Raw genomic sequence first — 25,483 nt, 5'->3', positions numbered from 1 at the left:
AAAGATCAACTTGTGTGTCTATGGGGTGCCCCCCTCCCCCATATATAAAGGAGGGGGAGGAGGCCGGACGGCCACAAGGGGCGCGCCAAGGGGGGAGGAATCCTACTCCTAATAGGAGTAGGTTTCCCCCTTTCCTAGTCCGAGAAGGAGAATAAAGGGAAGAGGAGAGAACAGAAGGAAGGAGGGGAGCGCCCCCTACCCCTTGTCCAATCCAGACTGGGCAAGGGGGGGGGAGCCACCTCTGGCCGGCCCTCTCTCTTCTCCACTAAGGTCCATTGTGGCCCATTAATCCCCTCGGGGGTTCCGGTAACCTCCCGGTACTCCGGAAAAATACCTGATACACTTCGGAACCATTCCGGTGTCCGAATATAACCTTCCAATATATCAATATTTATGTCTTGACCATTTTGAGACTCCTCTCCATGTCCGTGATCTCATCCGGGACTCCGAACAACCTTCAGTACATCAAATCACATAACCCATAGTACATATCGTCATCGAACGTTAAGCGTGCGGACCCTACGGGTTCGAGAACTATGTAGACATGACCGAGACATATCTCCAGTCAATAACCAATAGCAGAACCTGGATGCTCATATTGGTTCCTACATATTCTACGAAGATCTTTATCGGTCAAACCACACAACAACATACGTTGTTCCCTTTGTCATCGGTATGTTACTTGCCCGAGATTCGATCATTAGTATCATTATAACTAGTTCAATCTCGTTACTAGCAAGTCTCTTTACTCATTCCGTAATTCATCATCCTTCAACTAACTCATTAGTTACATTTCTTGCAAGTCTTATAGTGATGTGCATTACTGAGAGGGCCCAGAGATACCTCTTTGACAATTGGAGTGACAAATCCTAATCCCGATCTATGCCAACTCAACAAACACCATCAGAGACACCTATAGAGCATCTTTATAATCACCTAGTTACATTGTGATGTTTGATAGCACACTAAGTGTTCCTCCGATAATCGTGAGTTTCATAATCTCATAGTCATAGGAACATGCATGTATAAGTCATGAAGAACGCAATAGCGATAAACTAAACGATCATAGTGCTAAGATAACGGATGGGTCTAGTCCATCACATCGTTCTGTAATGATGTGATCCCATTCATCAAATGACAACACATGCCCATGGCTAGGAAACTTTAACCATCTTTGATTAACGAGCTAGTCAAGTAGAGGCATACTAGGGACACTCTGTTTGTCTATGTATTCACACATGTACTAAGTTTCGGTTAATAAATTCTAGCATGAATAATGAACATTTATCATGATATAAGGAAATATAAATAACAACTTTATTATTGCCTCTAGGGTATATTTCCTTCATAAAAGTGGTGGTGATATGGTACTAGGGCACCTCCCCCAAGCTTGGCACAAGCTAAGGGGAGAGCCCATACCCGTGCACTCAATTCTCCTTCTTTGGTGACGGTGGTGATGAAGAAGTAGGCTTGTCCTCTGGATTCCAAGACATAGACTCCCCATCATAAAAAGATGAACGTGTCTCCGGGTCCTGAAATTTGTAGCAAAACTCATACCTTTAAACCTGGCTTCATACTAAGAGTTCAGATTTTGCAAATCATAGATTTGGGCTTGATGGAAATCGATCCTATCATTGAGCTTGAAGATGGCGTATTTGATCTCCTTGTTGTCCAGCTTGTGCTCACGGGTGAATTCTGTGATCATGGAGTGGTCAACGCTGAGTCCACGCTCCACCATCCCCTCACACTTCAACATCTACTGCGCCACTGCTTCTAGCCTGGCCTTCTCGCTTCTGGTCTTCTTAGGCCCTTGGAAGTCCCTGATGTGAAGCACCAACTCATGCATCTCGATCTCCTGGGGGTGTTTCATCACCTCCGGAAGGTAAGGGTTGATGACCTTCTCAAAGAGCTTGTCCTTGGATCAGCTTGGAGGTGCCATGGCGATCTAGGTCTGTCAGAAAAAAGCACGAAACAAGAATAGAACACTACTGCAGGATGCTACTAACGTGACAATACGATCAGAGACCCTTTGACGAAACTATGTGCGATGCATTAATCACAAACGGGGATGTAAAAAAATTGTCAAAAGGTGCAAAACGTTTGCGATGGCGGAGCCATCAAACACGGTTCAGATTTTAGTTGCGTGCGCGATTCAGGGCACACGGTTAACCCGTTCGAACTGTTTGCGATGAGGCAGAACAACAGAAACAGGCAGTCATACCAATGTATGTGCGATATACAGCATACAGTTCGCTCCGATGAACTATTTGCTATTAGGGAATGCAAATAGTTATCCAGATCAAGGTGTGTGTGTGTGTGATATAGGACCTACGGTTCACTCAGACGAACTGTTTTCGATTAGCGAACACAACAGGAACGGTTCAACTTAACAAGATGTGTGTGATACGTGGCAAACAGCCGACTCGGATGAACTGTTTGTGATGAGAAATTTCAACACACACGGTTAATACAGTTAGTTCGTTTGTGATTCTGTGTGTACGAAAAACTTTGAAAATGCAAACTAGTTGCTTGCGGTGGCTAGGAGTATCGCACACGATGCATCTGCGAGTACTCGTGTGCGATGATTAGTAAGTTACACATACGGCCGGAAGGGTGCCATGCTGATCATGGAGTCCGAGAAGACCACCGTCGGAAGGCTGCTAGCTCAGCCTTTTAGCTTATATTTTATTATAATTGTATGCATATGTAGGTCGTGAGTGTATTGGGCCTTGCAACATGTAGCATTTTAAATTATCCTGAATATGTAAGACAATTACTAAGAATTATTAACCGTTGCCATTGTAAATTTGCCTCAATGGCGAGAAGAGCGCGCGTAGGGACGCCAGAGCGGAGCACGCTGCGGCCGCCTCAATGGAGAGCAAAACACGTGGATTGACGTGAGCAGAGCGCGCCACGGCCGCCTCAATGGCAAGCAACCACGTGGTCAACCTTGTGCCATTAATAAATTTTGACCTTATTTCTCATCACATTGCAGATTACAGCACAATAAGTAATTGCAAATATGTTCAGACCTATCAAACTAACATATGTTCACACTTAGCACCGGGCTGTAAAAACTACCCACTCGAAAAGTACTTCACAGTTCCTCTCCTCACCACCCACAAAACTGGTCTTTCCTATCAAGTCATTCCACCATGACCGGTAGGAGGAGTTTAGGGTGGACATATAACCAGACAGCAAAGACCAAGGCCGCGGAAGCACTATAGAGGTCCCGCCGCGAAGCCGCAGCAACAGCAAAGATGTCCCGGCACGCCGCGGAGCCCTCGAACAAGCTCTCACGGGCACGCGAGGGCTCTCACAAGCGCATTCGCGACATCGGCCATCGCGATGAGCCAGCATTTCTGAAGTCCTTCGCTGGCGACGACGACATTCTCGCTGGCGTCACTAGGCAGCAGGAGCTGGTCGACGGCTTGATGAAGCTGCTCAAGATCAGTGATGCCTCTGTTGACAAGGCGACCAACCTCGTCGAGCAACTCATGAGTGACGATGCGAAGCTCTGCAAGGCGCTCGCCGAGAAAGAGGAGGAGGCCGCCGGCTAGAAGATGCTGCATGAGTAGAGCAGTGCCTCGGGGATGATGCTGATAGCGGTCAGCGAGGAACTGATGGGTGACTTGAGGAAGCTCTGGATCGAGCGTGACCAGGAGGTGGAGGAATCCGTGGCTACTTTCAAGCAAAGTCATGAGGAATTGAAGAAGGAGCTGGAGGATGTCGTCGCCCATTGATCCATCGATGAGTAGAGACAGTAGCGACCTAGATCATTGTCTGCAATTTCCTTCTTCTCTTGCCCCCGTGTCTTCTAGGCTTTGCCACATGTGGCATTTTAAATTATCCGGAATATGTAAGACAATTATTATCTGCGCCATTATAAATTTGTCATTGTATTATCCATTGTCATTTTATTTGTGGTCGTATTATCCATTGCCCTATGTGGCAATTTAAATTAGGGCGAAATACGAGTTGAAAACATGAACAAAGCAAATGTTGTCATGGGATCACAAGCAAACACCCTCCATCCAGGTGCTTTAATTAACCCATTAATGGAGAAGTTGTGAGTGAGGCAGGCGGTGGCTGGTGCATGGAGGTCAAAGAGCTCGCTTCCTGGTGAGCATGGGCGGCCTTGCTGCTCGCACATGTCCCGTCGAGCCTACGAGGTGGACAGGATGCAAGTGTCCCATCGAGCCTGCACGGCGGACTGCTCGCACACGTCCCGTTGAGCCTGCATGGCGGACTTCTCGCGCTCGTCCCATCTAATCAAACAGCTACACGCGCGCCACCGAGTATGGTCAAATTTCGACACGGTTAATGTAATACAACCATTTGCGATATTAACGTGTTAGCTTTTTGTTTCAAAAAGGACTTCGTTGGCTACTAATGTGTGCGCCTCTTCTCAAACTGGATGATTTTTTTACCACGGCATATGTGTGCCATGTCATAAAACCATGGCAAGTTTCATGTTTTTTGGGTGAGTTTTTGATTTACTGGGATTTAAAAACCAAGATTCTCATTGTTTCAGGACGACGACAAGTTTGTAACTCATGCACCCAATGACACATGTACGATTTTCCACCTATTTTTGCTTCATTGGAGCATCTGCTTGTAGTTAAAATTCGAATTATGGACTACATTAAATGCATAGAAAACTTAGTAATTAGTAATATATACAATGGCCAAACGAACCCTGGACAGTTTCAAATTTCAGCCTGACAATCCTGTTATTCTATGTTTCCTATAGAAAACAAAGTTCAAGGCAAGAAGAGGCGGCGATTATTGTTTCGCCCACAAGAGGGGCATGTTTCCCGACCGGAACCACGAGGGTTGCGACACTACGGTTTGTAAGAGGCTTGTAATATAGCTTCACCCAAATTGGACAATTATATGTACCATGTAGTGACACCATGCCAAGTTTCATGATTTCCTGGTGAATTTTGGATTTACAGAGATTTAAAAACCGAGATTCGCAATGTTTGTGGCCAAGCCAGGACGGCAAGACGGTTGAATTCGTTCCCATTTGTTCCATGGGACCTAAACATGCACCCAAAGGAAACATGTACATTTTTTCTAGCCATTTTGGTGCACTGGACTATGTATTTCTAGTTACGATTTGAATTATGGATATTAAATGCCTAGAAAACTCAATTAATGAATAAAAAGTCAAACGAACCCTGAATAATTTCAAAGTTCAGCAAGAAACTCCCATTATTCCATGTCATGTGTAGAAGAAAATACAAGGCTAGAAGAGGGAGTGATTATCGTTTGGCCCACAAGGGTGCATGTTTCCATATCTAAGCCATGAGGGTTCTTGCGACAGGTTCCGATTTGTAAGAGGTTTGTAATAAAGCTTGGCCCAAATTGGCAATGTTTTTACCACACCATATATGTGCCATGACATGACACCATGCCACCTTTGATGACTTTCTGGTGAGTTTTTTATTTATGGGGATTTAAAACCCGAGATTCGAAATGTTTGTGGACGAGCCAGGACACCGGTACGATTGTATTTCATTCCCATTCCTGGCATGGGACCTAAACATGCACCCAAGGACAAATGTATAATTTTTCTAGCCATTTTGGTGAACTGGAGCATGTATTTGATGTTTATATTTGAATTATGGACATTAAATTCCTAGGAAACTCAATTAGTGTATAAAAAGGCCAAACGAACCCTGATTAAGTTGAAATATCAGCACGGATGTCATGTCGTTACATGTTGCCCGTGGAAGAAAATAGAAGGCGAGAAGAGGCAGTGATTACATTTCGCCCACAAGGGGAACACGTTTTCCTATTGGAACCATGAGGCTTATTTGAGAGAAGCTCCGGCTTGTAAGAGGTTTGTAATAAAGCTTGGCCCAAATTGGACAATGTTTTTACCACGACATATATGTGCCATGATGTGACACCATGCCACCTATGATGACTTTCTGGTGAGTTTAGGATTTACAGGGATTTAAAAACTGTGATTCCAAATGTTTGAGGATGAGCCAAGACGTGGGTATGGTTGCAATTCGTTCCCATTCCTGGCATGGGACCTAAACATGCACCCAAGGACACATGTATAAATTTTCTAGCCATTTTGTGAATTGGAGCATGTATTTGAAGTTCATATTTGAACTATGGACATTAAATTCCTAGGAAACTCAATTAGTGTATAAAAAGGCCAAATGAACCCTGAATAAGTTTAAGTTTCAGCACGGATATCCTGTCGTTCCATGTTGCCCGTAGATGAAAATACAAGGCGAAAAGAGGCACTAATTACGTTTCTCCCACAAGGGGGACACGTTTCCCTATCGGAACCACGAGGCTTCTTTGGGAGAATCTCCGGTTTGTGAGAGGCTTGTAATAAAACTTGCGACAAAATGGACGAAAAAATTCCTCGACATATATGTGCCATGTCGTGACACCATGACAGGATTCACGATTTTCGGGTTAGTTTTGGATTTACGGGGATTTAAAAACCAAGATTCTTCTCATGAAATGTTTTCAAATAGCACACGGTTCACTCATGAAAGCCGTGTGCCTACCAAACCGTGGCCAATGCCCCCTCCCCCTGCTGCATGCGTGATCTGAGTCCTGCGTTCTGATTGGCCAGAACCCAAACACCACTGATCGTGCATGTGCACCGTTGGATGCTCCCAGATCGAACGACAACCCTGAGGCCTTTCGACGGCACATGCAGTACATGGGTAAGCACTGTGCGCATGTGTCATGCTAGCTCACGCTTCCTTCTCTACTAGGTTTTCTAAATAGGCTACCATTTCTCACTACTCCTCTCATCAGTTTCTCGCCTCTTCTCCCATCATTTTCCCGCTACCAGTGTCAGTGCTCATTGAAGGCTAGCGGCGACACAGCGGCCATGTAAATATCCCACACAGTTTCTAAAAGCACAAATGTGTGTGATAGGAGGGAGCAGGGCCCATGCGGTGACCAGCGTGAAACGCCTTAATGGCAAGGAGACTATTCTTACCAGCAAGGGCCGGCTTCCCATCCGCTAGCCTAGTCGAATAGAACGCATAAGTTAAGCTTGCTCGGGCTGGAGTAGTCCAAGGATGGGTGACCCGATGGGAAGTTGCATATCTCAAGCTTCATATAAATGCTATGACACAGTCATTATAGAGATATATTATATCTCTATTGTGACCTATCAGGGCATTTAATAAACCTTGGGATCCTTGTTTTGCAAATTTGTAGACTATGTTTTTATGGGTTATTTTTTGCTCTAAAAAATTAAAGAATGATTGACTTGACCTGTCATGGCGATTATATAAACCTACTATGTTTTTATGGGTTACTTTTTCCTCTAAAAAAATAAAGAATGACTGACTTCACCTGTCATGGCGATATATATAAACCTTTTTCATGTTGCATGCAGGGTATAGGGGGCAAGGTGTTCTTCTCGAGCATGTCTCCCTTGTGCAGCTTATAGACACGGCACATATCTCTAGGCTCCCGAGGTATATATACTATCCTTTACTGACAATCAGGGGGCCCATGCAATCTATCCCTTTGACCCAACAATGAGAAGTGTTTGACCATGATGGTTTCCTATTGATACTAGTAAGGTACACATGCATTGCACGCATGAGATTTGGTAACCAAATTATGAATAAATACCACGCTATAGCATGTAAGATTTGAGTCATATATGCATGCTGTATATGTTCATTTAATTCTTATAGTTCATCTCATCCAAAATCAATTAATTTTATAAAAAAAATCTATTTTAAGATTCATGGAATTGTGCATGTAAAGCATAAAGTAAATACAAAAGTGACAATTCATTTAGAAAAAAAGTTTGGGCAATTAAGATATGGAAGATTCTAGAGAACAAAGGAGAAGTGCATGTGTGCTGAGGTTTGTGCATTATGCTTAAGTTCAACCATGGAGTCTTCTAGATTGTACATGTGGCAGAATCTGGTGGAATGTAGATGATATCCAACGGCCAGTAGTGCTCAGATTTGACATCTCTGTACCATCGGATTGGCTTCATCCAACGACCAACTTTCAAAGTTATTCACACACTATATAGGGGTATATATATAGATGTGTCCCATGCTAGACCAAATAAAGTTTGAGAACATGCATGGGACGACCCCCCCCCCCCTTACATAACTTCCGGAGGGGGAATGAAGGAGGAGGGAAGGAAGGGGGAGGCCGAATCCCTCCCCTTACTTTATCTCTTCTCACTACAAAAAATACACTTCCGTGATGATACGTGTTTGTCACAGTAGGTCGCGTTTTTTTTCATGCATGTACATCCATGACGATTTTATGACAGAATCAAGATAGTCATACCTGTGCTGTCGTAGAAGTGTTCCATGACATTACCAAAATTATCATCACGGAAGTGTCCACTTCCATCATGATAAATCGCGCGTCACAGAAGTGCTTTCGTCAAGGGTGACCGACATGTGGCATCCACCGTAACGGAACGCCGTTAAGCTATCGGGTTGGGTTTTGGATCCGATAACCCGTTAACAGCCCCGACCAATGGGGATTTTCCACGTGTAAAATCATCATTGGCTGGAGGAGACATGTGTCAGGTCTGCGTTGGCACAGGTGTCACTCATCCAATGGGCGAGACGCGCCTATGATATGTTGACACGTGGACCGGCCCATCAAGTTTAAATGGGCCGACCCAACTGAAGGCCCACAAGATTTTGCGGACCATAATGGGCCGGCCCAGCTAAAGGCCCACGAGATTTTGCGGACCATAATGGGCTGGCCCAGCTAAAGGCCCATAAGATTTTTGTGTGCCATAATGGGCCGGCCCAGGTAAAGGCCCACAAGATTTTTGTGTGCCATAATGGGCTAGCCCAGGTAAAGGCCCACAAGATTCTTGTGGATCATAATGGGCTGGCCTAGCTAAAAGCCCACGAGATTGCGCCGACATTAATGGGCCGGCCCAGCTATAGGCCCACAAGATTTTGAGGATCCTAGTAGGCCGGCCCATTAACTGGCTGCCATGTTTTGGGCCAAATGCCAGCCCATATTTGATCCGGTCCATTAATGGCCTGCCACGCTCCAGGCCTAATAGTGGCCCATATGAGATCCGACCCGTTAAAAGCCTACCACGTTCTGGGCCAAATTACGGCACAGATCATGTCCGACCCTTTAAGAGGCTATGGGCTCAATTATGGCCCATATCAGATTCGTCCCGTCAACGGGACACTATGCTTTTGGGCCCACTTGCTAAAGGCCCACTTAGTAATTCGGCCTCATATTAGTTTTGGCCTGTTAAGGGCCCGTTTAAAATTTCGGCCCTATATTAATTTCGGCCTGTCAAAAGCTCGTCATATAGTTGGGCCTAACTACGGCCCGGTTTACATCCGGCCTGCTCGCAGCCGATATCTCATTGGGCCAAACAAGGACCGAGACAATTTGGGCCTGTTAAAAGCCCGTGATTTGATTCGCACAATCATGGGCCGGGGTTCATTTCGGGCTGCTGCCGGCCCGTGAGCTGTTCGGCATGTTTTAGGCCCAACCTACATCATGATTGCATGACGGACCGATTATGTACCGTAATTTTACGGTTTGGCCGGTTTACTGCGAAGACAGGATATATATACAGTAAAATAACTGCAGCATCGTGAATAAGAAGAAACCTAGACCATACAATAAAGAAATTACGGCATATTACATCCACTGGGCATCAAAGTTCGCCACTATGATAATAAATCACAAGCAGACAACAGATTACATACACTGGGCATCAAAGATCGCCACCAGTGCAAATAAACACGATGACAAAATAATATACAAAACCGACATCACTTCAATAGAGTTCAAGAAAGGTTAGCCCTGCTGGGGAGCTACAGCGCAAGCAGCTGAGCAAGATGATGAGACTGCGCTTGTTCAACACTTATATCTTCCTCACTCTGAAAGATAAACAAGCAGACAGATGACATGTTTTGCACATAAAAGTATCAGTGCTGACAATTCATCACATTTCTTACTGACGAATAAAGTGAGACAGTTTAAAATTGCATTAACACAATATGGTATTGTTCAGGTCAAGACATGGCAGGAAATGACATTGTGAAGGAGTTGGCAGCTTCACGGCACCACTGGATTACAGATCAAGAACTCATAAGTATCAATGGTTAGTGTGCTGTCAATTATACCATTTCAGATTGGCAAATAAAGAGACGGTTTAAATAATAGTAGAATGATATGACATTGTTCATAGTTAAGACATTGCAGAATATGACATTGTGATGTAGTGGGTAGGTTCACCAGACCACTGGATTACGGATGAAGAACAGAAGCATACATGCAGTGCAAAAGAAGATCACTTGCTCTGTATATTTTAATTTACATGGTATGAAGAAGGAACTTGGTTGTACAACTGAAAACTTAAATTGAGAAAGGACAAACTTTTGTTTATGAACTACATAATAAACTTTAAACAAGCAATTTGATGCAAACACCAAAAATAAACAGCTGTTGCAGTCATGCCTAACCAAATATATACAACAAAGTTTGAAGGCTTGAGATGGACAAACTTGTATTATTGGTGAAGACAGGCTCTATAAAGGCCTTGTCCATGCTGATGGGGGGCAATTCAAGAAGTTTACGACCGAATCTTTTTCAAAAGCATTGCCTTTATTCTACATTTTGTTAAGAGTAAATATAGATGTGATAATATACGAAAAAATGGAGACTATTTAAGATAAGATGAAGAGTGATGCTACATAACCAAGTAGCTATAAATGTAAGTGCAGCAATACAGGCAAAAGGTACAGCCAAGAGCAATGCGCAGCTAAACTTCTTCAGTACCATCCTTATGGTAATAGTAAATATAGATCTGATGTGTAGAAAATGGAGGGCAAAGGAAAATAAGCTGCAGAGTGATGGTACATGAACAACTACCTGTCATTATAAGTACACTGATAAAGGACTGCATGTACTTACAAGAACAATGCAGAGCTAAAAAAACATTGGCATTGGATATATTCTACACTAATGTAACCATTCATACAGATCAGATAATTTGGAGCGAACAATTGATAAGCAAGCTATCATGCATACTGCTGTCACATAATGAACCAGGTATGTATGCAAGTACAGTGATACATGACAATAGGTACTAACAAGAGCAAAGCAGCGGGCAGCATATTTGCGATATCCTGTCGTTCTTGTCAAACCGGAATTCTTCTTCGAGTAGATTTCCTGCAAAAAAGATTCGTAAGGAACATGCGGAAAAGTAGAAGTTCAAATTGTCATGTGATTTCATAGACAGTACCTCATCCTAGGAACAAGACAAGTGCATAACAAGGTTTTTCCATTCAATGTCTTCTAAATTTAGCACAGGAGACTTCACCAGAAATTCGTTTATAGACTTGCCATCAAAATATGATTTCCTCAGGTAACACCGATACTGCTGCAATGCTTCCTTGAAAAGCACAAGCAAGCTTTGCTTGTCATGACTATCTAGATTGACCCTCGCCTAGTTACAACAATGTAATGTAAATCATTGATGTGTCCAATCAGCAGAAAACAGGAAAATAATAACCATGAATAACAGCACTTACACATAAGTTGGACAGGAAGATGTGAAAATGGTGTTTGTCTTCACAATAATCTTCCCATGATGGGAATATATGCATGTAGTCCCTAACAACATTGAAAGCATTGTCTTTAAACTGGAAATAAATGGAATGGGGTTCCAATCTGCAGGAATTGGCCGTCTCTGCAGTTGGGATAGGTCTTTGGCCGGTGGATTTGCTGTACTTTTTGCTGGAGTGGGATTTTTCTGTGGTATAGCTAGGGCTATGGCAAATGAAATCGGTATACCTTTTTCTGGAGTGCAGGTCCTGTGTGGTGGGGCTAGTGGTGTGGCCAGTGAAGTATGGGTACAGTCTACTGGAGTCGGTCCTACGTTTTGTGTCACTGGTTGTACAACCAATATAAGTGGGGCACTGTCTGATTTCTCCGGCACCACCATGTTTTTCAAGGACTTTGCTGGTGCTCCTTCAGGTTCGGCAATCACCCTCTTCCTTTTTGATGTCTAATGCACAAGAAAAGCATTTGAGTGGAAAAACATGGTATGATGACAGATTAATATGTATTGATAATGGATGGGCATGGCATCTCGACATATATGATGAGTAAACTAAGCAGATGGCGGTGCAACAAAGTAGAAGAAATGCAAGACAACATATGCAAGATACCCGCAATAAATAAAACATTGCCAAATTAGAACAGGCACCTTGATGGGTGAATAGGATAGGCCATCTGCCTTTGACTCCTCGAGGTTAGAATAGTCATTAGGATCATATTCTGAACAAGAATCAACAGGTGGGGAGCGTATGAGTTTCATTGCATCCAGAATGGCACTCAATGCCTTAGTGCCAATTTTGTAAGTCATTGCAGTGTTTAGCTTCAAGAGTGGACTGCTGCTAGTGCGACACAAAGCAGCTACACAGATCATAATGTAGATATAACAGGAAAACCTTAAGCATCAAAGTAAAATCAGCAAAGTGGAACTTGCTGGAATATATGTGCTAGTATTGCCGGTACGGCTAGAAAGGCTTCGGATACGAGCTCTCTTCAAGTGAAGGTGCGGTACTGTTAATATCAGTGTAACTCTCAAAGGTGACACAGCTCCCTGCATTTCCTTGCTATTCTTATAGGATTCAAGTGGGCAGGCCACTACAAATCCTATTCCTATGTTTACAAGATCCTACGAATCAAAGAGGCTCAAAGTGTCCATCACAACCGACCGTATAGACCTCTACACTGCAAATGTCCCTGCTCATCTTCAGTACAAGGAACATACTGTACTACTATCATACTCCCTCCATTCCAAAATATAAGTCTTGGTAGAGATTTCCACTATGGATCACATACAGATGTATCCAGATACATTTTAGAGTGTAGATTCACTCATTTTGCTCCATATGTAGTCAATGGTGGAATCTATAAAAAGACTTGTATTTAGGAACGGAGAGAGTACATATTAAAGAAGAACGGAAGAGGAACATGGTAAAGAAGAGCAAGCAGATTTTGGATAATAAAATGTTGGTTGCGCAGTGCCCACACATGATGAACCAGAGCGCATTAAGAATGCAACTCCCAGCTGTCTCTCGACCATTTCAGGTAGCTGGATGAAGATCCTACGTCTCCTAACCCTTCTTCCTCATCTCTGATTCTTCCCATACAGAACACCGCACGGGCCGCCGGCCGGACCACCGGCCCCCACCGCCTGTGTTCCTCCGCCACCCCCACCCCCGCCCCAACCCCCACCCGCGTCGAGTTTTCTTCGTTCGGCGAGGCCCCACAACCACCTGAGCCCCTTCGATCGCACCGGCGAACTCCGGCGAGCTCTGAAAAATCGAATGACCCAATTTTGAAATTTAGTCTACTGTGATTTAACTAGTGTGGAATATAAAAGGGGAAAACCATAAGCATTGGGAGTATAGTGTTGAGCGTGCCATGGCGGATCTGAAGGTGTAAACCGGACAAAGGCAACTTCGCAACCAAGACAAGAAATCAGAGTAAAGAAGTGGCGATCTATTTTCTTGCTGCGATAAATAAGTTGAGCAGATACGAAAGAGTACCGCCTCTGGTGCGGCGCCATGTACGCATCTGCTGAGAATTTGTTGGTGTTATGGTAGTGATGGCTGTCGGCAGTGTGGAAGCAGATCTAGGAGGGTAGACGGTGGAGGCGGGGCGCGGTGGACGAGACGGTCGTAGGAGCAGCGCCGGCAAGGTGGACGACGGCGGGGATGAAGCGAGAGGATGGGATGCAAGGATCCCGGTCCGAAGCCGTGGATGAGAGAGGTCGATCTCTTGTAATGGACGGCGGCGTCGGGGTATCAGCTCCGACATGGTAGAGGAGGACGGCGGTGGATGGGGTGGCGGACGGCGGCGGACGGAGGAGGGTGGGGTGGAGAGGGTGTTTTGGCGCCCATGGAGTACGAATGGGGAAAAGGGAGGTAGAGAGGAAGGGGGGAACCATGTATTCAGGGCGTGCTTGTCTCAAATGCAAGGAAATTTACAAACTTAGCCCCCGTTTCAAATTTCTACTACATCACAGCAACATTAGTCGGTTGGGGATAGGACGGTAATCTCGCATACACCGAATATTTGCCGACGAGAGTTTATTTTTGGCGCCCACCGTGTATGAATATGAATCGGGGAGGGAGTCGATTTCGGCCGAGGACACACTATGTTTTGGCGCCCACCGTGTATGAATCCGGGTGAGAGGCGGTTACATCACGTTTGGGTGAAATTACAAACCTACCCCTATCGAAACCTATAGAAATCCAGCAGATAGGCTTTGCGTGGCAGGGATAGGCAGTAGTGATTTCCATCTTGCAGATTTTGGTTTCGGGCGGTTACTGCGACTTTCCCTGCTTCGTTCTAATTTTGCAGAGTGCACGTTTACCGTGCCAACTCAATTCGAATCCCGTTTGTATTCTATTTTTTTTCCGGGCGGGATCCATTTTCAATTGGAATTACATTCTATATACATCATTTTTTATATATACTTTCAAAAGCACAACACCATTTATACATAAATATGGTTTACAAATGGCATGATCTCAGATTCATAAGGTTGTATCCATCAATAGGGATTTTCAAATATTTGAAACCACTTTATGTTGAAATCCAATATATGCATTCCTCGCTAACTGTCTCCAATTAATGTGTGTTTCATGCGGGTTTTTTGTTTACTTCTCAAACATGTATAATGTGTTTCACACACGCAACATATAGTGTAATCCCGTTTAGACATTAATTGCATATAAACCATGCATTGTTTGTAATTGAAGAATCTATGCATCACCAATATTGATAAACTATATAACATTACACGTGTGCCCAAATTCAAATGAATATGCATGTTTGATACACCAATTTGCGTTATGATATTATTGATGTCGTGATCTCCAGTTTAAATATTTGAATCCCCTTTAATCCAGATATTCGTCTCATATAGCTATCACTCATGCTTATATAGGACTATCTCTATGGACCTATACGCGTTCATCGTCTCTCAGGTATCTCTCGTGCTACCTGTATGTCGACAATGATCTTTTATCTTCGTAACACACTGACGGTACTCTCTCCCTCGACCTTCATCACTCTATCTCTCTCTAAGTATATCTCGCTCCCTACTATGTGTCTCTAACTATGATTCTCCATGTGGAATCTCTTTCTCTCACACAAACACAAAAGTTTGTCTCCCGAGGTCTCATTTCTCTCTACTATTCCCATGTGTGCCACTCGCACACCCCTCAAACAGAGATGTCTTTCGCTCCTTAGATATGAGAACCTATGACTCTTCCTCTTCAGTATCTCTTTCTCACACACAAACACAAACTCTGTCTCCCAAGGTCTCATATTTCTCCATTGTTCTCTTGTATGTCGCTCACACACACCCTCTGTCCCTAGAGATATCTTGCGTTCCCTCGTATGTCTCTCTAGCTATCACTCTCGTTGTGAAATATCTTTCTCTCTCGCAGACACAAAACCCCGTCTCTCTGGATCCCATTTCTCCCTGATATCTGTTTGTATGTGACTCACATGCACCCTCTCTCTATCTCTCTCACACCCACACACATAACCCAGCCTTCTCATCCACTCGACTCCTATATCTAACGCACACTAGCTAGCATCTTTATCTTTCTATTTATCTATTTCTCCATCAACCTTCTTTCTCGCCCTCACTCTTGATTCCTATCATACACTACATATGTTTCTCTCTACATGCAGTCAAGTGCCCTCTCACACACATATATAACTTCACCCTTTGAACCACCCGACGGTCATCTCCAACACCCAAACTAGCGGATGTCCCTCTAGCTAGCATCTCCATCTCTGTATCTATCTGTAGTTTCTCCGTCAACATTTCTTTCTCACACGGAGTCTTGCTTCCTATCACCCATACTATATATGTCTCTCCATACATATGCATTTATAGGTTGGTCTCTTTTGCACAATCGTTGTGCCTCACTCCCTCTGCTCGCCATAGATGCATGCTCCAGCCCATGACACTATCTCTTAAAGACAAAAACACATGATCAATTGTCGGGCCTTCTTCCCTGCATTCTCACATGCATGCTATTGTCATACCGATCCGTATCTCCCATGTCGTTGATCTTATGACTTATGTCTTCTTTCTTTTATCTCGATCATGCGCGCGCGCGCACACACATCATACATATACATGTATACCTCTCACACATGCACGTTCAAGGTCTCTATGTCTCCATACGTTGTTAATTACCCTCAATCCTAACGCCACATCGAATCGTTCTCCTCTTTTTTGCACATAACTTCCGCCTGGATGGGTAAAACACACACTCACACTTAACAATCTCCTTCTAGCTACGCCCCCCGCCTCTCACTCTTCCCCTATATCCCCGAAACCAATAAGACCATCCCTTTGTTTAATTCCCGCCTACATGCACCATAGATATATAGTAGTCTTCCTCGGTGTCTCTCGAACAAACACGTTCTCTTGATGTCGACTCCTCTCACGCGCACACACCTTCTCTTCCCTCTCTACGGGCATTTTCTCTCTCGCACCGCATCGTTGGTGGCCTATGCCATACACATCACCTCTCTATGATGAAGCCATGCACACTTAAATTACATCCGCCACAGAGGACCCCGCGACACACACACACGCACACACACACACACACGCACGCACCCCCCCACACACACACTAAGACTCCATCTCTCTCCCACACACACACACATACACACACACACGCACACGCACCCCCCCCACACACACTAATACTCCATCTCTCTCTCTCACACACACACAAACTAAGACTCCATCTCTCTCTCACACACACACAAACTAAGACTCCATCTCTCTCTCCTCTCTCTCTCACACACACATGCTCTAGGCGGAGCATTTGTTCCTACCACCCTTCATCCAACCTTACACGTATGATAAACAATCACCTTTATTTACTTGCATAACATGGACAAATTCCACTTTACTTTAGTAGTCAGCAAACTTATCATCTGTACCCTTATAAAAAACGAGTTGGCGGTGATGGTATGCCTGCCATCTTGTAATACAGAACGTATGATCTATATCTGAGGATAGAAAGCAAACTATGATAATTTTACAAAAGATACCCGCACCTCTCTCCACATCATTATCTTCCGCAACCTCATTGCTCAGCAATTAAAAAGGAATAAGTCTCTGGAACAATCTAGCATGCATGGTGTCCGTTGCCGCCTGCCGGCGCCATCCATCCCCATGCCTCTGCCCATTCTGACCACCAGTCACCACCATGCTCCACTCCTCCTCACCTTATCTCTCATCTTTCATTTTTTTCGATGACATTCTCGAGATACCAGTTTTCCGATAAAATTATCGAGATATCATTAGTTTTTACACATGGGATTACTCCTGCATGGGTCAATCACAACAGGTGGTTTGTAAAAAAAATGCATATTGATGTTCCCTACAATGCACGAGGATCTTGCTTGTAATTATATAACGCAAATCATGAGCAGGAAGTGACATTTTTTGACACAACCACGTTAGCATGGCCACGTAAATCACTAGCTAAAGTAAATACCATTATACTTATATCCCGATGCAAAAGGTTGAGTACATGTCCGAAGAGTAGAGTCGCACACACGCACTCTGTCTCTCAGAATCTCTCTCTCACACACACACACCAGCTACGTGACGCCCACTTAACCAGACACGTATGTTACAATTTGTGCACCCGTGGGTACACGTGATGCTGCGCATTTATTTAAGCTGGAAGGCGAACCCAAACGGTAGGTGCATTCATTCCCCTCCCGCCGCCTCTTCTCTGGTCACCGTCGCCCGGTAGCCATGGGCCGGCCGAAGGTAACAACATACGCCATACTCCCGCCGGAGCGGTGCTTTACTATGGAAATTTTAGTGGTCATGCATGCATCTTTTTGTGCTAGCACTCCTATATAATGGTTGATCGATCGCTTCCCGCGGACGTGCGCGGGCGGTGGAAGATGAAGGAGAAGGGAAGCAGGCTATGGAGTAATGTTTTTTACCACAATTTCTTAGGAAACTGAGTGCAATAATTGAGTAGTTTTGGAAACTACCAGTACTACACCTAAAACGGTTCAAAACCTATACTCCCTTGCCAGCGCGCGCTTCCTGCGTGAAACGGTCAGCGTCGCCCTAGAGCGTCAGTGACGCATTAATGCCCGGCCAGAGCGGAGGCGACCTCTCACTGACGCCGGCTTTGAAGTGGCGCAACGGCCGAGAGAGCGCCGCTTCCCAGTGCACGCGACTGCTCCGTGTCGAGACTAGCCATAGGCCCTGTTTGGATCCATGGGTTAGAGTTAGTTTGAGCTAGTTGTGGCTCAAATAGCCCTAAAGTATCCAAGCATGAGGGTTTAAATTGGAGCAAGTTGCACCGAACCCACCAAAAAAAAACTATCCCACCCAAGAGGTGCTAACTAGAGATAGTTCTCATTGGGACCACTGAAAAATCACTTTTCTCTCTCCATGATGTGCATTTATTGTCAATCTAACCCTGTCACCCAAACACCTCTTTGGCTACAGTTAGTTTAGGGTTAGTCATGAGTTAGTCTAACCTCTAGCTAAGTTAGAGTATCAAACATGAGCAGTATAGGACATGCAAGTTGCTCAAAGCATACAGGCAAATTCGTACGTGAAAGGATTTTTTTCTTTTTGAAAACAGAACGTGAAAGGAATTTTTTTTAGAATTCTCTTGGCATGTCACTAATATGTGATAGTTAACCGACCTCAATAGATGGCAGAAACGCCAGCCCGCCGCACTTTGATAGAGACGAGGAGGGAGAAGCGATACAGGCTGCTGGATTACTAGAGATAGGTGTCGCACGGAAGCCAAGAAATATGGTGATAGCGTGGGTTAGCCATGTACTAGTATGATGTAACTACACTGGGCTGCCGTGTTTCATACTCTTCCAGTCCACTATGGAGATGATTGTTTAATTTTATATCGCTGAATAATATTAAATATTATGAGTGCAGACGCTCCACCACGAGGTTCCTTGCTCCTTCTCGGTCATCCGGAATCTATGTTCTTCCACTCTATTTTTTTTACATGAGATTTGTTCATCCTTTTGCCAACACGCGAGACATCTAGCATCAAGGTGCACGTGTTATGCAAGGATCGTTCCATCTATATGAAGAACACGTGGGACTGGAACTACGAGACGGACATGTACCCAGGAGTGGACATACGAACCTGAGTAATGTAGCGCAATAAGTGAAGTAGAAAGGCACAAATGGTATGAACATGTGTGGCATATTGGGTGTGTTTGGTTGCGTTCTCGTCTCAGCATAGTTGTTCCCTCTTCATGCATGCTCAACTCAACACCCCTCTTCATGCATGCTCTCTTCATGCATGCTTCTAGTGTATTTGTGCTAAACTAGTGTAGACTGATGCACCCTCCATACACTCTACCAAACACCCAAAAGTAGGTCGAGAAGGGAACTCTTGGGCGGCATTTGTCTCTTACTACATACTACCACTAAATGTTGTACGTGCAATGCAGGTGATGTTATGGAGTATGTGCCTAAGTACTCTACTACTAGTATATTAGTTGGAGGCACATATTAACTTTTATATTTGTTTACGTGTATGCCCCGAGACCTTCCAACTAGACGTGTCTTTCTATCCAGGTCGCACTTTGTATCGTTCATACCACTAAGTACTACTATGTGTGGTCTCCGACCCAGAAGTGGAAGAAGTGGAGACGCTCTACCACACTGTTTTTATGCTGGGCTCTACCACGTTGTTCATGTCCCACTCCTTTCGCTGACGTGTGGGACATCCAGCATGTGCCGTGTTTGGCACCCTTCATCATAAGAGTTGAAACTCTAGCATTCATCAGAAATAAAAAATAATTATAAATCGGCAGTAATACTATTTTTTAGTGAACCAATCAGCAGTGATACTATACCATGCGGTTTCCTTGCTCCTCGATATTGGAAAGAATACTTCCGTTCGCCAACATGTGGGACGTCGACCATCCTGGTCCACTTGCCATGCACGCAGAACTCCAAGGGAGAGTCACCCAGGTCGTCGTGCCGCAGTAACAATGACTAATGAGCTGTCAAATCACAGGCCCACTTCCCACTTTGAAGTTGCTCGGACGAAGGAACCATCATGACTTCGTTGAATTCCGCTTCTTGAAGAAAACTACTGTACCAGTAGTACTGCTAGCTACAGTAGTTACTCCAACAGAGGCCTCCTTTCGTTCATAAATAGGAATATGAAAATCATAGGAAGTGAGATGACATGCATCTCAATTCCTATAGAGAAAGAGATGCCATTTGATGCTTAGGATCAGAATTTTTCCATTTAGTCTAGGCTAATGTACTGGTAATTTACTGTAAAAACTACAGTAGTAAATAGTAGTATTGGTACATGCTCGTACTCAGACACAGACACACACACACACACACATTAACTACTAGTACTACTACTTCTCACATGCTGGCCAGACGCCGTCGTTCTCCTTCCCGGCTTTGTCGGCGACACCCCACCGTGCTTGGATCTCCGCCGACCTCTCCGCAGCAGCGCATGCGTCATTTTATTTCTTGCGGCGGCAGGCCTCTCTTTTCTTGAGTGCTTTCTGACTTTTCCACTCCCTCTGTGCGGCTTTGGCCGCCTCTTGCTCTACCGCCCATTCGGCCTTGGCATCTTCAAATTCCTCCCACATAGTTGTGAGGTCGCGAGCGGTGATGAACTCGGCACGGCGGGATGCCATCGCTTCCCTACCATTTTGTGTGTGGTCGTGGGCAGCAAGGAACTCGGTGCGGCGGGATGCCATCGCTGCCTTACCGGTTAGTGTGCGGCGCGATGGCATGAACGACGCTTGGTGAGAGCTCTGGGGTGGAGTGGCCGGACAATCGTATAGTGCATTGGTTTGTCAAGAGCTCAAGGATAGAAGACGAAGGAAATTTGGATTCCCCTTCAATCCTGGTCATTTATTACCGAGTAAAATGCATTGGCGGTCATTGAACTTGTCTTGATAGCTCACTTTGATCATTGTATACGAGATACGGTGATTATACGGTCACTGGCTCAGCGTATAGCTCCATATTTGTCTGGTTGACCAGTCAAATAGTCCACATGCGCCTCATCAGCTCGTGTTCTTTATCTATCTGCGCGGGCCTACCTGTCAATGGAGAAAGAAATACTGTAAAAACCAAAATTATGCGTATGTGGGGAATCAAACCACGGACTCGTCGCTGCAACGGACCCTCGTCAGCCAAATGAAAATGAAATACTTCGTGTCAGACACTCACGCTCACGCTGTCAAAGCATGCTAATGCATGCACGTTGCCCTCTAAATCAAAGTCCTGCTCATGGTGTGACGCAAACGGTGAGCCCATCACTTGCGCGCCCCGGTGGTGCCTGACATTACTGTTTAGACGTTTGATGGAGGCCTATGCGAACGCCGAGCATGTATTCACCTAGCTGAACACCAACGGTCATACTTGGACCGCCTTGCTCATGTATATCGTCTATCACAACGACAATCTATAAAACAGCCTAAGCTAGAGAGGGTACTATGGTAGTATGGTACGGAGTATGTACTATCATGAGCGACCGATCTTAGTGCCACTGCACACACCAAAACCCCTTGCATCGCTAGCGCGCGCTTCCCGCCTGAAACGATCACCGTCTCTCCAGAATGTCAATGCCGCATTCACCGGACTTAACTGCAGGTGCAATTGGTGTGTCACTGACATGCGGGCCAGATGCCCGTTGGGCCCACATGTCAGTAACCCAAACGCATCTGCAGTTAATTCACTAAAGCAGCGTCCGCATTCACGCCCGATGAACCTACTCCGGCGCTAGTTGTCCATCCATCTGCCGCGGCTCATTGCCATTTGCTCGCTATATTAACTTGAGCCCCAGCTCCCAGCCATAGCCAAAGACCCACACTTATTCTCCTCCAGTCCCTTCCTTCTGTCGGCATCACTTCAACCATGGCCTCCTGGCGCTCCGAAGCTCTCTTGGACGTACTGTCGCAGGAGCAGACGAGGGACATCGGTGGGTCCGCTCCGGGCGTGCTCCACAGCTCTCTTCGACGTACTGTCGCAGGAGCAAAGGAAGGAGATCACCGCCACCCCCCCGGCCGCCCTCCGCCGCCATGACCACGAAGCCAGCGCGCGTGCGCGGGCGCAACTGGCAGCGAGGAAGAGTAGTACACGGTAGGTCGCCGCCGCTCTGGTCCCGGGAAGGCCACCGCTACTCCACTCAGTCGACGCCAAGCTTGGTGGGGTAAACATCGGCGGCCGATTAGCCGCTTGACGGCGACGTGGAGGTGGAAATCTTCATAACCTTGTGCTCTGGAGGAGGAGGTTATCGAGGCGGATGAGGAGGAGGCAAAGGCAATGGCCGACTTTCTCGGGTTCATGGCCAGACATGGTGGTCGGGCGCCGGCGATCGTTTCGATTAGGTTTACAGTAGGTTTTTGTACGGTTTGTGCAAAATATGTAATGAATTTTGTCCAATTTGTAGGAAAAGTTTTCTAAATGTATTGAATTTCATCTGGTTAATTTGAAATTTGCTTTGTTTGCATGAATTTCGTCTGGTTAGTTCATATAGTTGTCGAAAGGTATGCGGGCAGCATCGGATGGCATCCATCAGTGTCCTCGGACGAATGCCGGTGTAAATTTGTGGGCCAGCGCTGGAGATGCCCTAACTATCATGCTATAATCGCTAACAATCCTCCATTATTTGGCAGGGAACAGTTATCCCTCGATCAAAATCAGATCCGCAGTGTTTCGCACTCCTCCCACGAAAGAGTGTAAACTCTTGCTTACATAAAAATGGAGCAAGTGGACGGCACTGTGGCACGTCATATCACTCGAACTAGCCCGCCTAACGAGTGGGAAAGCACCGTCCTCGTCATTTTGTTCTGGATTTCTATCGATCGATCGCGCGAAAATGTTACACTTCGCAAGTTCTAAAGGAAAAGGCGGCACACTTACGACTCGTACGCGTCGCAACCCCGACAGTCCGGCTCGCACGTCGCTCACCAGAGGGGACACGCGTTGTCTTGCAATTTCACTGACATGTGGGACCGTAATTGAATAAACCGTCGATAGCCGAAATCTAATCGCTCGCCGGCCGTCTGCTGAGAAGAGAGAAACGAGGGAGGGAGAAGAGATCGCCCACCCGCCGCGCACGGACTCCAAGAAATATGTGGTGATAATGTGAGGTGGGCCATGCTGGAGTCCGGACCGCTTTCGGAGCCCGCTCTCACCGCCCTGGCCCCTCAAGACGCCAGCTGCCCGCCGCATGCATGCATAGCAAGTAGTACTCCTTATGTGGAGGAGAGAGAGACATTGACAAAGTCAAGGAGTGGGCTCTGCAAGAGCCCGTCTCTACACGTGCTCCTAGGTATAAAAAAATAATTCTAAAAAAGGCAAAAAAACAATTGTGTCTTTAAAAAAGAAAGGTAAAAAACATTTGAGAGGAAATAGATAGAGAAAGTGAGAAAAAGTTGTAACCTGGGCATTACATGAGGAAGTAGGGAGTGGTGCACATGCCAAGTTCATTGGGCTGCCGTGTTTCACACTCCTCCGTCGTAACAGTGGAGACAATAGCTTTCATAAAAAATAAACAATGAATACTTGTTGCTCATCCTCTATATCGGAAAGAATACTTTCATTCGCCGACATGTGGGATGTCGATCATCCTGGTCCACCTGCCAAGCACAAAATTATCCTGGTCTACCCAAGTCATATCGCAGGCCCAACCTTTCCCACTGTAAGTTGTTCGGACGAAGGAACCATCATGACTTCATTGAATTCCGCTTCTTCAAGAAAACTTACTGTACCCGTAATACTGCTACCACACACGAAGACTAGACGGCACTGTACCATGTCATATCACTAAAACCCACTAGGCCAAACTAGCCCAGCCAGGTCATCTATTTTGGAACGGAGGGAGTACATCTCTGCACTGCTATGATTTTGTGTTGCACGTTCTCTGTACTTTTGCTATGATTTTCCTACCCTATGAACCAAATGAGGCCTGAATGTATGTCGACTATTGTCTGATCGATCGCTAAGCCTACAATTTTAGGAGGGCTATTGGTCGATCGACGAGGGATAAGTATAAGCATACCACGAGCTCATCAGCCCCAACGTTTCTCTTCGGTGAGTGTTTTGCAAGTACTATAGCTCGCACAGTAGCTAGCCTACTAACACCAAGAATCATCCAACAAGCCCTGCTGATATGATAAACAGTTCAAACTTACATCTAAGCATGCCATATATTACATCAAAAGCTGGTGAGGATACATCCGTTTCCATAACTCGGAGAGGGTTCACATGATTCATCACATGATTCACTATCAAACAAAAGTAGCAAGATCCGCCCACACAAGACAGTGCACTAGCCCTAAGATGGTTTGATAACACACATCGTTCTGGTAAATAAACACAGGGCAATGCAAACTACCCTAAGGATTAGCACGATCAACTATTTCTTGTCACCTATCTCTCGGGCAATGACCACAGCACGGACAGCGGCATGGGAATCGATTTCTGGGGCAATGTCCACAGGACTGACCACGACATAGGAATTGATCTATTGGGTGATGTCCACAGGATGGACAACGGCATCGGAATCGATCTCCGGGGCGATGCCAACAGGACGGGCCACGACATCGGAATCATCAAGGACGTCCACCGGCACCTGCACAACCCTAACATATTAGCAAGCACATTGCAAATAATCAAAAACCACAACTATGGTAATAAGCCATTATTTTTTACCTTGTGCAGCTCACCGGGGGATCTCATCCCTCCGGGGGCCATCTCCTCGTCCTCGATGGGGGCCATCACCTTGCCAGGGGAATACTGCTTCTCAACGGTGACTATCTCCTCAAACTCGGTCTTGAGCCTCACATAGGTGGCAATAAGAGTTCCTGGGGTAGGCACGGTGGGGCCCTTGCTATTCTTCCAACTTCCTTTGAGGAGTTCGTTCGCCAACGTCCTCAACTCTTTGGCCAGTGCTTGTTTCATGGAGTTCTTCATCTCCATGGGTTGGCCTGCCAACATGGTCAACTCGTTGGTCGGTGCTCGCTTCCTGGAGATCGCTGCCTCCAGTGGGTTGTCCGCCGGCAACTCTTTATCTAGTGCTCCAGGATCCATCAATGAACTGTCAAACAAAAAGCATTCGAAAGGAAACCACAATTGCAATGAAAACGGGAAAATAATAGGATGTGAGAATCGGTCGGTGCTTTGCAAAAAGAAGATTCTTGGAATGAAAATATAGCAGCATAACTCATTCGCCCACCTTTCCTTCGTCGGTACAGAAGAAAAATGGCAGAAGTGAGTATCCTGGAGTGAGGTTTTCTTCAAGAAAGGGAAGAAAGGGCTTGAACGAGCGTTCCAGTGAAATGATGGTTGCTTCGTCCAGTCTAACTTGGAGGCCACCTTACCACTGCTGGTAAAGGTGTGGGTTTTGTGATATCA

The sequence above is a fragment of the Triticum urartu genome, chromosome 4A, assembly GCF_056163025.1.
Source record: "Triticum urartu cultivar PI428250 chromosome 4A, HENAU_Tu73, whole genome shotgun sequence".
NCBI lineage: Eukaryota > Viridiplantae > Streptophyta > Magnoliopsida > Poales > Poaceae > Triticum > Triticum urartu.
The sequence above is the reverse complement of the archived record's forward strand: the minus strand, read 5'-3'. Positions refer to the sequence as shown.